The sequence below is a fragment of the Dipodomys merriami genome, unplaced genomic scaffold, assembly GCF_024711535.1.
Source record: "Dipodomys merriami isolate MVZ:Mamm:240054 unplaced genomic scaffold, mDipMer1.0.p SCAF_15, whole genome shotgun sequence".
In the NCBI taxonomy this organism is placed as follows: Eukaryota; Metazoa; Chordata; class Mammalia; order Rodentia; family Heteromyidae; genus Dipodomys; species Dipodomys merriami.
The window spans coordinates 5,388,387-5,401,445 of record NW_027202826.1 but is presented as its reverse complement, the minus strand read 5'-3'; the positions used below and the strand labels follow the sequence as shown (position 1 = coordinate 5,401,445).

Here is a 13,059-nt window from a genome sequence, read left to right as displayed (position 1 = left end):
TTTGATTTGGTTTGTTTTTATAAGAAGACTTCCACTTCAATGAAGTACTCCTGAAAACATTTAAGAGAAGATTGAGACCAGGCCTAGATCCTCAGTGCTTTGTTCTCTCCTCTCAGCTTTCTGGCCTAAGATCAAAGATTTCTCCATCAAAGTAACTTCGTATCTCCCTTGATGTCAGGTTAAAATTTTATTGGTGTGTGACTTCAATGAAGACTGCTTTCAATCCTTGGAAAGAAATAGACTCCTCTCTTAAGATCCCATAGGGAACAAGAACTCTCTGGTGACTGGTCAGACATCTTTGCTTCGGTGCCCCCAACGACCAATTAACAACCTGGTAACTTTAATTTCTTATTTCTTGCACAGGCATTTCTAGGACAGAAATAATTGTGAATAGTTAAAAATTAACTAGAAGAGTCTTAATGACTATATTTTGCAATAACCAAACAGACCTTTTTAGGAAGAATTCTTTCATTTAGAAATGTTTAATTTCATCTATATTAGTCGTCTGGATTACATGTTGCAAAGCATTTCAGAATTTGGGACTGTATTAATAATATTGCCCTTCATATCTAGAATCTGATTGCCAAAGGAGGCAGCAATAGAGGATTTCAACCTGAAACACAAACTACTTCTGGGGTATCCTTTAATAACCATTGGCCCAGTTTTTCATAAACGTGACATGATTTATGACAGAGTATAGATACTTTCAGAATGTAATGCAAATTAATGTTAATAAAATACTGATAATCTTATTTCCACAGGAGCCTTTGCCCTGGTACTTCGAGATTTACGGGGCAAATCTGTATTAAATTTGAACGTCACTCTGCTTTTCCAGTTGCTCCTTTTATGAGGCTGTTCTTGCTCAGCTTCGGTTCTAAATTAGTGAAGTCAATCATGGCAACCCTCCTTCCGTCACCTGACTGTCTCCAGACTTATTTTCCAAGCCCTATAAAAATTTAAATGGTCTTCCTATGATACAGTATTAATAGCTGTAGGCATCTCAGGACAAGAAAAAAGTTTTCTGATACTGTTAAGCCTCTCACCAGGCACAACTGTCTTAGGTCCTTTTACACTTCTGCATCACCGAGGTCCGGTCCCATCAGTAGTCAAAAGATCTCCAACTTCCACCCACCCCTTTCCCATTCATTCAGTGTTTCATTCCAAGGACCTATTATCTTCTTCTTTACATCACATTTATATTTCATATCTAAGTGGCAGTCGCCTGGGGTCCTTATTCCCTTCAGTGCAAAGCAATCCAAGTCTCCCTCCAAATTCATGAGCATCTCCAGTGAGCCATTTTGTGCTCCACAAATCTACTGTGATTGCTGCTTGTCACTTTAGACCAGGCAGCTTCTCCACTTTTCTGTTGATGCATTCGCATCCCTCCCCCTTTAGCCCTCTGCCTTCCGGCTTCATCCGAATGATGTGTGCGGGCTTTCCATGTGCCCAAAAAATAGATGATTGAAAGTTGGCTAGAAAAATGATGATACGAAAAATGGGAACTTAAGAGTTGAGCATTCAGCATCACGGCTCCTGAGGTCCCTTTGTACTATTCATTCACAAAGGGTTTCCTACTGGTCTTTGCTTTGTGAACCTGAAGCATCATGGGGAATGTGGCTGAGGCCAGGGATTCGGGCTGGCTGTGGGAGGAGCTGTCCCTGTCCTGAGTCTGTCTGGGTGACCACCACACGGAGTCATCTGGCCACCTCTGTGCGAGGGGACGCAAGTCATCACTATTCCTATCATTATGATTACTGTTAGTTTTGCAGTACTTGGAAATATTATATTTCTCCAAACAAGACCTTTTTTTTTAAATAGGACCCTTATTTTTGAGGGCTAACCCATAGAAAAAGCCAAAACATGACTGTGCATCATAACCTTTGTTTATATAACAGATAATCTTTTATGTCGTTTAATGAAATTCTCCATGATTTACTTATTGAACATCACACATACGCCAGTCATCAGTCCAATAATAAAGTGCTGTAAAAGTGCACACGGTCTCATCTTCTTAAAGAACTTAAAATCCAATGGGGATTCTAACCTCTTCATTAACAAATCATGCAAATAAATATTTAAAGGGCTATGAAGAAGAAGTGTGGTGTCTTAAAAAGGTCAGGAAGTCCTTAAATCTCCATACAGAGTGCTTGCATATGAGTGACTCCTCTGGGTCATGGCTGCCTTACTACAAACCAATGCATGCATCACTTACATAGATGCCCACAAGTACCAATCAAGTAATCTGTCTCAGAAACAATAAAGTTCCATCTCAAATTGAATTAGGCCTAGCACATGCTAGCCACGTGCTCTACACTGAGCTATGCCCCGGCTCCTGTCTTTTACTTTTGAAGCTATTTAACTATCAGAGATACTCAGGGGTGAAGTTCTGAGGAGCAATGTTACCTATTAATTATGTTCCTTGGCCACACAGGGACATGTCAGTGTTCAGCAGATAGTGGCACAATCTAGGACAGAGCATTCCAGAACATGTTTGTACCATAGATTGGATCATACGACTCTGGAGGGCATTAAAATAAGATTTGATTATTATAAAATCCTATTCTATTTATATGTTTATAAATCTTATTATAAAAGCATCTTATTAAGATTTTATTATTATTAAAATAATAAGATAGTACCCTCATGAACTTTAGAACTTTGATGTGCCTTAAGCCAAAAACTTAATTTCTTACCCCAATAATCCCTAGCCACGTGTCCATTATAGTTGGTAAGGAGTTATAATATGGATGACAAGGACTAATGATCTGTCAACAAATTATTGTTTTAATGCAATCAAGAATTCAGTGTACATCCCACAAAATTAAGAAAAGTAAGAGAAGGGCTGGCTGGGGAGGGATGGGTGAGAATGTTAGAAGAGGTGGCACGGATCAAGATGTGTTGTATGTTTTCATGTACCACTTTGGAAAACGGCAACACCTTTGTATAACTGTTAAAAGACAATAAGATATTAAAAAATAATGTTATAATACTTCTAGCGGGGAAGAAATCAAGCTCAAATAGATTAAACTTCCAAATGTCCCTTGTCTTGATTTCGGATTGTGGAGTGAGGCGCTTGAGTGTGATCTCCGCTGGGTAGTGTGGATTCCTTCCCCAGGGTCTAGTGGGACCCTGTGTCCTGGCTCACAGAGTTTTCTATGCTCCTTGTTCACAGTTTCAGACCATAAGTAGATTTCCTCATCTCTTCATAGCAGAGGAAAGATTTCCTTACCCTGATGTTGCTCTGCAGGAGAATGATCAGCCTCCAGTGGACCCCCAGTCATTCTCTCACACTGGGAACTGAGGCTCTAAAGGAGATTAGACAGTTTGCTTCTTCATTTAGTTCCTTTTTCCCATCAGCCTCACAGCACACTTTCTATCTGGGCAGCAAATCTTTCTTTATTATTATTATTTTAGTCCAGAAAACCGTTTTCTATCATATCCTTCTGAATTCTTTGTTATAGGGTCTCTTGCAATGAGAGATACACAATCCATTTTACGTTATTAAATGGGCAGTTCTAGAGCTTAAACTCAAGGCCTTGCATTTGCTAGGCTACTAGGCTAGTACTCTCCCTCCCCTCAGCCCCTGCACCCATCCTTTTGCCCTAGTTTGTTTTTAGGGTAGGGTCTCCCGCTTTTGTCCCGGGTCGGTCTTAGACTGTGATCCTCCTGCTTCATCCTCCCTAGTCCTGAACCACCACGTCTGTCCCATTAAATCAATATCTGAATCTACAAGAAAAACATTTTTATGCACATTTTATTTACCTTCACCTCCTAGGCTTTGATGGCATTATTTCAAAGACACTTTGTCATTGGGTCCAGATGGAATTTGTCATTTTCCTCGCTGATTCTTCTTTGATTGTCGCCTCCCCTTCTGTCTGGAGTCATGGATTTTAGAGAGGTCTTGAAGGTGACCCTTCAGGGCACTGTTGTACTGGAAGACTGGCTGTCTACAGAACAAAACAAAACAAACATCTGGATTCTCCTGAGTAGCTGGGATTATAAGGATGAGCCATTGTACTTATCCCTCCGCCATCTTTATAATGTGTCAATAACTGAGGAAAAGATGATAATGAGCTAGTGTGTTTACACATTGGACCTGAATATGATAAATCTTCCAAAAGCTAACTTTTATAGTTAGATTTTCATGTAATTATTGTTAAATTTTGGTGTTACCAGAGATCTAACTCAGGACCACACACTTCCTATGCAGGGACTCTGCCACCTGAGTCATGAGCCCAGTCTTTTTGCCTTTAGGCTGTTTATCAGATAGTATCTCACACTTTTTTTTCTTTTTAATTTAAATTTTATTTTATTTTATTTGAGAGCATACTGTACAGAGGGGTTACAATTACATTGGCAGGATAATGCATACATTTCTTACCAAGCATTGCAGCCTCCTCCTTTGGTATCTCACACTTTTGCCAACCTGGCCTCAGACTTCAGTCCTCCTCTATCTGCCTTCCAAATGTCTGGGATTGCAGGTATGCATCTCCATAACCAGCTATTAACGGTTTGCCTGGGCTGACCTGACACCATTCCTGTCTTTATCTCCTGAGGAGCTAGGATTACAGACACAAGCCACCACATCACATCCTTTACATAGTTATTTTATTCTGTGCCTTTAGTGTGTAATTTTAGAGGACTGATTGGTATCCTCTAAAATCTTCCCGTCACATTTAGTCTGTCATTTTTAGGTCCCTGAGTCCCAAGTGCTCTTTCATAGACCCATCACCACGGGATTCACCGAGTTTCCATCTGCCTCCTTCCCTTTGAGATATGTGCTTATAGTTGCTTTAACATTGCCTGAAAAGTAATCTTGTAAGTTATTTGAAGGAAAACATTTATTTCTAGACAACACTCCATTCACAGGCTATTTTGAGAGTGGTTTGTTTCTGTGCCTGACTTTCTGAATTCTGAAAGATGATTTGTGGCAGGTGACACTTTACAGGTACTGACATTTTCAATTTTAATTTAAGGTGATTTTTAATTGGAGATAAGTGTCTTGGACTTTGCTGCCAAGGCTGGCATCAAACCACGATCCTCAGATCTAAGTCTTCTGGGTAGCAAGGATTGCAGGTGTGAACTATGAGCCCCAGGCTCAAGTCCCATTTGAATGCATGGGATATACAGATCTGTCCATTTCCAACAGCAAAAAAAAATTTAATATTTGGAATGACCATGAGAAACATAACTGATGATAGTAAATTTTTTATTCTGACTCAATGTCACTCCCTGCCCATTGATTTTTTTAAAAAATCCCAAATACAAATGAACCAGTTTTATTAATTTTGCTTCACGAACTAATGATTCAAGGTATCTAATCTCTTGCTAGAAATTAAGTCCTCATATTTTCAACATCTAAATTATCCCCTGAAGTGACTCGGTGACTGTATTTTTAGCCTTTCTCCCTGTGAGCGAATACTTGAAGGAATCAAGGGAGGAAAGATGGATTTTGGCTCACAGATTCAGCCCTGTGAGTTTTTGTGCTGTGCAGGGCAGGTGGAGCTGTTCTCTTTACAGTATGTGTCATGGTGTGTGGGAAGCAGAGGGGAGAAGGTCTATGCACGGGGATTCTGCCCTTCCTCCGTGTAGTCCATCTGCCCCCCACCCCGGCCTAGAGACCTCTGCCCACGGTGGTCAGGGTGAGCCCAAGCCCCTTAGTTAATTTTGGCAAACATTTCTCAAAGGTACTTCATTATTTCAAAGCATCCTTGTACTAGAGGCTAGCTTTTCTTTTCTTTTTTTTTTTTTTTCAAACTGGCCCATTGCAACTTTGTTTTCTTCTGATGGAGACCTAGATCCAGGACTAAAATCAGAAGAAGAGATGACGGTTTGACAGTTTCCATCTCTGTTTGGAGCAACAGGTGACCCAGGGGAGCGAGGCTGCTAGAGAGTGGAAGGAGTGGGAATGTAACTGCGTTTTGAGTTGGGGAGGACTGCAGCGGTTTCTAACTGGAAGCATTAAAAAGACTCACATGTTAGAGACACATGCAGGGGGAAAAATGAACTTTTCAGGAAGATCTCTTGGCTTTGTATTTAAGACTTTGAAGGCACAAAACGTCTGACTTGCTCCAGCAGGAGACTTACTGAGGTCAGGAGTTGGGCTAGAAGTGATGAACAGGTTGCATGGGTGATGACACACAGGGCCTTTTATTTTATTTCATTTTTTGTAGTAATTGTCAGGCTTGAGATTCTGAGATATGCATGGCTTTCGAGTGGGTGCTATAAAATATCAATGATACATTAATTGGTCAAATGGTCTTTTTGTTCATAAGTGCATTATTCTCTCTTTAATGAGTAACATTAATATTTCCAAAGAGTTGAGAATTCTTGAAAAACAGAAAAACAGTAAACAAAACAAAAAGTTCAGTATAATTTTGTAATCTGCATACTCAAGATGTCTTAGCTAGAAAGGCAGAATATACTTAAGGTAGTTTAAAGAAAAAAATTTATTTGAAGACATTCAATAGAGTAGAATAATCCAATTGGCAATGTAGGCATAGACGCTAAAATCTAATGCTTTTAAGGGTATTGTGCGTGCGTGTGTGTGTGTGTGTGTGTGTGTGTGTGTGTGTGTGTGTGTGTGTGTGTGTGTGTGTGTACTATGGAAGAAGTAAGTAATGAAGACAAAGTGTCGCAAGCCCACTACAAGAAATAACGGAGGCTGTGTCTTGGAGGTACACATGCACCGTGCTGCTGCTGCTGCCCACGCTGCCAGCGCCGGGCTGGCAGGCTGCAGCCTCATTCCCTCTGTCTCTGATTGCTGGCAGAGGCATCAGGTCCTAGAGCACACAGCCAGATGACTTGTGGGAAGCACGTGCTTTGAGCTGGATCTCTGAGTGATGCCATCACAGGAAGCCAGGCCACCGCTGTGCACTCACTAACTGAGGATGGGATTTCTGGCATCTGTCCTGGTGACGTGAGCACGCGTTAAGATGGGACATTTCTCACATATAGGAGAGATACATCAACGGGTCTGGACAATCCAACAACCACAGAACTAGAGCGCATACATTGATGTACTACTGTATGAACTCTCCAGTGTGCATAGATTTAATAGCTAAGATTGGAGCTAAGATATAATGCCATAGCTCCAATGACTGAATACTTAATGTACAATAGTTTCTGTTAACACTGTTTGAATTTTCTAATCTTGATTATTTAAAATAACAGTATTTGGAGACAGGCAATATTGTTCTTTCTTATTTCATAAAACGAACTCCTGCTCAAAGGGTCTGAGTGTGGGGATGACGTTTTACACTCTTTCCTTCTCCTCTGCACTGTGGTTGTAGAGAAGAGAAAAAGCTTTAAGTGTGATCTGTGCATTTCACATTGTGCTATAAGACTTTTTACAATGTGAATTTTTAAACTCTTCATGAATATATATTGGTGACAGAATAGTCTACTAAGGTAATGTAACCACTATTTATTCAAAGATTTCTCTATTGTTGAACATTTAGGATAGTTCTATTTTCCCTACTTAAGTCACATTGCAGAAATTCTCTGTGTATATTCCCCCACCCCTCTATATTTTGGATTTCTTTTCTAGAACAGAAACTTAGATTGCTAGATCATGGACACATACTTTCTGAGAAGGTAGTGCCATACATCTTTTGTTTTACTATGAGGATACAAGTTACTAGTCTATCTATTTATCATCCAGTATGCTCACCCGAAGTTCCCAAATGCTGCCCATTGTACTGTAAGTGAAGTTGAGTGTGTAGCACTCACTTGTTCAAGAGAGGCCATGTTTAAAAGGTTGGTCACACAAGGTGTGCCTGGAATGATTGAACCTCTTTCACTAACTAAATGCACTAGAAGTGCTTCCTAGTTGCTACATGGTCCAAGTAACATTTTAAAGTTCTTGGGCTGGGAAGTGGCTCAGTGGTAGAGCACTTGCCTTGCATGCATGAGGCCCTGGGTTTGATTCCTCAGCACCACATAAGCAAAAAGAAAAAAGCCGGAAGTGGTGGTGTGGCTCAAGTGGTAGAGCGCTTGCCTTGAGCTGAAGAGCTGAGGGACAGCGCCCAGGCCCAGAGTTCAGACCCCACGACCGGACCCCCCCCCCAAAAAAAAATTAAAGTTCTTGGAAAATACTCTGGGGCAGCAGTGGTAGGGCGGGAGGGATGGTGGTGGGGGAGAAGGACGTTGGGAAAATGACATTCATCATCTCAAAATAGCCTTGACTGCATGCTTTGTTTCTTCCTTGTCAGTGTGTCAGATTAAATGGCTTTTGATTGTTGTTTTAATGGTATTTCCTGAAGTACTAATGAGATTGAACATTTTTACCTATGTTCATTAATGAGTTGGATCTTTCTTGTGACACATCCTTTTGCTATTTCTCACTTTGTATTTGTATAAAATAGGTTTTAATGTATTGTCTTTGTCGCCAATAATATAATTTACTTTTATTTTAATCTGTGGAAGTTTCTTTCCAACATAATTCAAACTACTAGATATTTTCTTTGTAAAAGTATATGTCAGATGAACACTTGACATTTCCAAAAAGTACATGAATAATGAATTTCATTTACCTTCATTTTTATGTTGTATTTTATTTGCGTTGGCTTCCATAATGCATCTCGAGTTTCTATTTATGTCAAATAGGAATGCTTGATTTTATTTCCAAATTCTAGGCCATTATCTAATGATGCTTAAACAATTTTTTCTGTTTCATTCAATTTTTGTTTTGATTTTATTAGACATTGAATTTTCTAAGCTTTTATGGGGTCCTGTGTGTATTTATTTCAATTCAAGCATAATGAAAATAGCTGTTAAGTTTTCCCAGCAAACTTAACAGGAGGGGCAGAAATCACGTTGTCCTTTAAATAACTTGCACTTGGCACATGACAGGTATTACATATTTGTTGAGTGAAGGAATGCATAAAAAGTGATATTGCTGGAATAACCATTTTTACATTAATTTATGCATCAATTTCAAAACCATTTTGGCACTGTGTTAAATGTTGTGTCACAATAATATATTTTACCATTAGAGCAAAACTTTTTATTAGTATTCAGGCTCAGAATGTTCTTTATCTTTTTTTCTCTTTACAGCTTTTTATAGTTTTCTTTTCAGATTTAGTCACAAGTATTTTATTGATTTTGTTATAACTGCAGTTGTGATTCAGGTTATTATTGCTGCTCCTGGGATTCATATGCATTTGCCTTAAAAAAACTTTCTTTTTATTGCTATTGTACAGAGAAATTATTGTTACAAATTTACCCTGCATCCTGGGACTTTGCTTGAATTATTTCATTAATTCTAATAGAAAAAATATTTATAGCTTCCCCCCCCCCCCCATTGCACTGGAGACCAGCTGGGCTGAACATTGTGGCATTGGTAGCACTGTTACTTTGACTTTAAAGGGATGAGAATCATCACTCAACAGAAAGGAGATTCTGTTGCATTTTTGCATCTCTTTTAGAGACAAATCAATAGCTGCTAGTAATGACAGGCAAGCAGCTGGCCAGGCCTTTATCTACATGCTGGGCCTTTGGGGAACACATGTGTTGGTCTTTCAGAAGCCATGAGGAATTTTGTATTGCTCAAGTCCTTGCCCGGGGGACATCCTCTCTCCCTGAGCACTCCTCAACTCCACCCTTCTCAGTCCAGCTCTGGGCATCACATTCCCACCTCCCCTTAAAGAGGTTGCCGTGAGTCAGCAGAAGACACCTGGAGCTGGCTGCCTTCCTGCCTTCCCCCGGCTCAGTGTGTGACATCGGCTGTCAGCTGTTCATGTCTGTGCAGCCTACAGAAGAGGAGTGGATGAATGTGATGCCCCTTTTGGGATGACAAAGGGAACAGGTACAGGGACCAAAGAATGCACCACCACCCACGACATCGTGTAGAATCTCAAAAGAGGTCCCTTTTCTCTTTTCTTTGTTGCACTTGAAAATTCTAATCATAGATAATAACGATCAGTTCTGTCTAGTCTGACATCCTGAGGTTGTTTAAAATGCAGTTGTGTTCTGTTTTGAAAAGAAAGCTTTGGCATCCTAATGAATGAAAATACCCCATTGGATTAATTTAATGCGAAGGCAATGACAAGTACTAAATGAGGCTCTTGTGTGTGTGAACTCTCTGGGATGTTTATCTAGGGGTCCTCACAACTCAGTAGCTTTGGGTAAATCTTGGCTCTTGCTTCGTGGGGGGAGCTGGCAAGTGACAAATATCCCTGAAAGGGCGGGGCCTCCTATAGTACAGTGGGTCTCTCTGCATCATAAACCTGTGGGGTTTTTTTTGACATGCAGAGCTATTGTGTCTATTGACTGTATTGATTCGGCACTGTAAGAGGGGCTGAACATTTTAAAGCTTAGTTTAAGGGCTTGTTTGGACACTGTGGCCTTTGTTTGGACTCTGTTGACCTCTGTCCATCCACGCTGGATTTATAAGGTAGCCTCACCCCCATCACGGAAGTCAAGAGTAGATATGCAATCTGTTCTGGTGGCCAGGTCAGAACACCGGCACACGGCACCACGCTAAGCTTCGGGTGGGTTTGGAAAGGATAAGTGACAAATCGTGGTTTTGTTCCGGGGCTGGAACAACTCGGCTCTCTCAGATGCCTCATGGCCAGGCCTATGACTCCAGGCAGCTTCTGAAATGTCTACCTGAGTAACAGCTCCGCCGAGCTCATGTGTCACTTTGCTGGGAAACTGGTCAGTTGTGTCATGTCTCTATTATTAATGTGGCTGGGGGAAAGTCTGCTTTGAAAAAAGTACAGTGGTTCAAGGATAAGATTAACACTCTATACTTGTTTTGGCAGCTACGACGAAATCTTTGCAATTGAAGATAAATGTACAATTTGAAAGTTATCATTCTTGCCAATAAAAATAAGGAAAAGGCCAGGTGGCATACTAAAATATACTTAACAAAGGGCATGCAACAAATATTTTGACTTTAAAAGGACACTGCATGGAGAAAACGTATCTTTGGCCTGCTCGTTCTACTCAAATTCAAATGCTGACACAGAAACGAGCTGTGGGCTCCCTGCCAGAGTCCCAGCCTACACAATGTACATAATGATAGCACACACCTCGTTGAGCCACAGGTCCCCAAGATCATGCTCAGGCTCGGTGATTTGCTGGAATTATCTAGAGCCTCAGAAAATCTGAGTGATGAAAACCAGGCTTTCATGACAGGGAAAAGATACGGGTTAAGATCAGTGACAGGCGAGGGGCTCAGGAAGCGAGGTTCAGGGGAGCACACTCCCCGAGTTCCTCGAGTGGGTTAGAGCCTTCAACCCAAACTCGTTTAGTGAGTAAGCAAGGAAGCTTGGCAAAGCCCCAGAAGTCACTGCCGAGAAGGGGCCTCAGCTTCCCGTATCCAGGGCCCCTCATCCTCAAGCAAAGACCATTGCTCACGCGAATCGCCTCTTAGAATCAACTCATCTGTTCAGATGAAAACCCTGTAGGCCCAGGGCTCCTAAGTACAAATCTCCTCCTGTTGCAGGAACTCAGAGTTTATCATCCAGAAACCAACCAAAGACTCATCCTGCAAATGAACATTTCTTTGGAATATGTAGGGCTTGAATAATGCAGACTTGATGGGGTAAACCCTTCCCGGCCCATAGTTAGGAGTAATAAATGAATCTGTCTTTCTGACTTAGAACAGCACCTGGCATAGAATTGGGCCTGTCACACACGAGCAGGAAATAAGACTCACCTATTATTGTGCCAGTGGAGTTCTATGAACAGATGATACAGACTAATTGGGAATAGAAATGAGGAATAGCAGTGTTCTATGGATCTTTTGTAACTCCCTAAGTTTGCGCTGATGAGCATTCAAAGAAGATTACATAGAAAAATTTTGTGTGGAACACCAACTACTAACATTTTGTTCTTTTGTCTTTTTTCAGAGTCCTGAAACCAGCAAAACAATCAGCAAAGAGCAGACCAATTGAAGAATACAGTAATCAGGTACAAGGGTCATTCTCAGCAACTGGCACACGACAAATTCAAATGTATAAATTGTTCTATTAACAGTTTATATAAATGTCAGTTTGATGTCTTAGACTAGGTCTGACTGTATGCTAATAGGTAATGTAATTGTCTATATCCTAAAGAGAAATTATTTTCTGTGTATACATTAAACTAATTTATGATCTGTGTCAGGTCTGTGCAGAAACGTGAAGGAATTAGCAAAGTGTTAATATTCACTAAAGACCTACTACATGGAAAACTCTCATCCACAAAATGATTTCAAATAACAGAATTAAACGGGCTGATTCCTGCCTTCATGGTATGTGAAGTCCAATGGAGGAACTCTTTCATAAATCCCAATTCACATGTGACAATTGTGATGAATGCTATTAGTGAAAATGACAGAACTCTGTGAGATGATAGAATGAATGGGAGAGAAGAAAAGAATCTCCTGTGGGTAGAAGTTTCTCTGCAAGATGACTTTCAAACCAAAACCTAACATGGGAGAATAAAGACTCCCAGGAAGATTGTACAATGGTACAAAAATAATTGAACAAAATAATCAAAGAAGAAAGACTTGGAACAGGACTAGCGTGTCGAAGCCCAGCCACAGAATGGGCAGGGAGACAGAGATGATGAAAATGAGAACTGGCTTGGTACCACAGGTCTCAATGTCCACAACAGAGCAACTGGAGCCAGCCCTCACTGATGGCTTTTCACCCTTGGTAGTTCTGGGTGATGTCACACCGTCTCTCTTTCCCCCTGAAAATAGTTTCAAATCTTACCACCTCTCCTAGCCCTACCCACTGAATGGGTAATTTCTCTGCAGAATTCTCAAGGTGTTTCTTCCTTGGTTTTCTACCTACATTGGGTTCAATTCAAGTAAATTTGAAAATTTTAGGAGACTTTCTCAGGAGATTAAATGCAAAATAACAAAACAAAGGTATGGGTATATGTGTGTGCATGTGTGTGTGCATTTGTGTGCCTTTAACTTAGCATTTATTAAAGCTGTTTTCAGCATTATATTGTGAATAGTTTCAAAGATTTCTTCTTGTTGACATGGATTTTTAAAAGATTCCTCCTACTCACAAGACTGGCCTGCTTTCAGATAGCATAATCAATTTGATTTCTTTGCCC

The 13,059-nt window shown here is 40.5% G+C and overlaps 1 protein-coding gene across 7 annotated transcripts in view; it reads left to right on the top strand.

The window, feature by feature from the left end:
* The window catches only part of Inpp4b (inositol polyphosphate-4-phosphatase type II B), a 338,999-nt gene that overhangs the window by 18,544 nt on the left and 307,396 nt on the right, over positions 1-13,059 (top strand). For 6 of the 7 annotated variants that reach the window (XM_070022124.1, XM_070022126.1, XM_070022123.1 and 3 more), the window contains exon 2: positions 11,859-11,919. The gene's annotated coding sequence lies outside the window, so the exon portion shown is untranslated. Of the gene's footprint in view, positions 1-290; positions 335-11,858; positions 11,920-13,059 lie in introns of those variants that run through there. The other variant, XM_070022121.1, reaches the window with a different exon arrangement.